The sequence below is a fragment of the Priapulus caudatus genome, unplaced genomic scaffold (assembly GCF_000485595.1).
Source record: "Priapulus caudatus unplaced genomic scaffold, Priapulus_caudatus-5.0.1 Scaffold2775, whole genome shotgun sequence".
Lineage (NCBI taxonomy): Eukaryota > Metazoa > Priapulida > Priapulimorpha > Priapulimorphida > Priapulidae > Priapulus > Priapulus caudatus.
Window position 1 is genome coordinate 18,329 of NW_014579836.1, and position 2,745 is coordinate 21,073.

The following is a 2,745-nucleotide window of genomic DNA, read 5'->3' on the forward strand; positions in this document are numbered from 1 at the left end:
CTCTCTCTCTCTCTCTCTCTCTCTCTCTCTCTCTCTCTCTCTCTCTCTCGCCTATGCGTGCGTGCGTGGCTGCGTGCGTGCGTCTGTCCGTGGCTTGTTTACGTGCTGCTCTCATGTGACCTCATATTCGCGTAATGTGACCCACACGAGTGTCGTTAATGCGTACACAATCGTCGGTCAACAGAGTATATATATATATCCTGTTTGCTCTGCTATATGCTTCTAAGAAGAATAGTTAATAGCGTGTGTGTGGGCGTGCGTGCGTGCGTGCGTGCGTGCGTGCGTGTTTGTACAGTTTGCAGCGAGTGATCTATGATGCTATAATATTCGGATCCGTAAATCGAGTTTTTGCGATCACCGTGTTTGTTGTGATCTATGCTCAACATCGAGGCTGTACAGACGAACCTGCCGTTAGCGGTCCTATAGAACGGACACCTGTCTATAAAGGACAGTTCGTGGTTTCTATAAGTAACAGGTATACACTGATACCTCTATAGAACGGACACCTGTCTATAAAGGACAGTTAGTGGTTTCTATAAGTAACAGGTATACACTGAGACCTTTCTAGAACGGACACCTGTAGATAAAAACGGTTTCGGCGTTTTCCCTGATTGGCAGTTATACAGGTAAATCACCTGTATAGAACGGTCACGTATCTGTTGAACAACACTGGCGTTTTTCCTTGCGTGAGCCAATATATGCCTGTGTATGCCTCAACAAGACTTGGCTCTGTTTTCAAGATAATCAATTCAACCCTAACCAATCTAATCGCACTGTCTGTAAGTTGGTGGAATAAAGTAGCCTATGTATTGAGTAATTCGCATGTGTTTGCCTTACTTTTGTGTAAGTAGCTTATACGTACGTACGCTTGCGTGGACCAGCGTGATTGATTCGCTAGGTGGTTACGTAGGTAGGTAGGTTAGATTGCTCGCTAAGTGCGATTGAAGACTAATCGGTGCCAACACTGTAAACATTGTGGAGAGCACGCGAGGGAGAAAGAGAGACGACGAGAGAGGGGGAGAGGGAGAGGGCAGGAGAGGTAGGGAGAAACAGAGAGAGAGCGCGCGTGGGAGAGGGAAAGAGAGAGAGAGACGAAGAGAGAAGGGGAGAGTAGTGAATGATGAGATGAGAGATAAAGGTGGAGCTTTGTGGAGATGAAAGCCAGTCACGCCAGCAAAAACAAAAAAGCAGCAGTAGCCAGCAACAACAACAACAAACAACAGCAGTCAGCACAGGCACTTGGAACGTCCAATAAAAACAATAAATGGTAATAAACATGAAAATGTACGCAAAAAGTCTTAAATGTTTTCTCTAGGCTACTCTATTTCCCGCTGTGAGCGCCGAGTCAAGATGCTCATCTGCAACACAACCAAATACACCGTAGCCCGCCGCGGCTGTGCAGCGTGGCACCAACAACCATGAATAATACGCTTATTCAGTTGTTCTGTGCACGCTGGCACAGCGCGCGGGCATACGGTGTATTGTGTGTTGCAGAATGAAGCATTTGATCGCATCACAGGACATAGAGTAAGGCTAGAGAAACATCTAAGACTTCTTCTGGTACATTTCATGTTATTCACCATTAATTTTTTATGAGACGTATCCCAAGGCTTGTGAAGTCAGTGCAGTAGCAGCATGCAACACAGCAGCAACACAAGCAGCAAGCAGAAGGCCACAGCAACAGGTCTCTTGCCGAACCGATGCAGGGACCTAGCCTGCTAACGCAGGCAACGCTCAGCCATCGGCAGCCATCAAGCGTCAAGCATCGACGCAATTTGCGTGTGCAGTTTCACACACCCCCGAGTTTCCCACCATACACAACTCAGACCATACTACACGCGCACACACACGCACGCACACACACACACACACACACACACACCACACCAGCACACACACACACATCCAGCACCACATCACGGCTGCGCACACGCCTTTGAAAACACGCGACGGGCTCTCTTTCACAGAACGAAAGCGCCAAACTACGCAACGCGCCACGCACGCACGCACCACATCACATTACACAACGTCCGCACACCACACCCACACACAACACTTCTCATTGCCACACATACACCAACACCACACAGCACCAATACACATGCTAGACCTTGCTCAACGACGATTACTGCTCTCTGCTTAAAATAATAACAGCCACAAATAATAGCCTCTTTTATCCAAGACTTGCTAACCAGCTATCACCGCCTTGTTTCTTCGCTCGCTCCCCCACATCAACGAACCGTCTCGACATTGCTCCCCACTAATAAAATTCATATACCCCCGCCCCTCGCATACATAAATCGAGTACCAATTACCCACTCCCGCACACAGCACGACTTACTCTTAAACCTTATCACATCGTAAACAAATTCAAGACTCCGCATACAGCATTCCGTTACTTACTGCGTATGTGGATAACAATATATAATATATCATATATATATATATATAACTATATATACACGGCGTATCTGGTCTACAACGCTGTAAAGATCTGTATACAAAATATAGTATGATTTGTATAATTATGATATATACTATATAATATTATATAATTTATATATATAAATGTTTAAATAAAATATAATTAATAATTATATTATATAATATTATATATATATTATCTATTAATATATGATTATTATATAAATAAATTATATATATATATTATAAGTATTATTATAATATAATATATATAAATATATAAACAATATAGGGCCTATATCTAATATCATATATTATTTA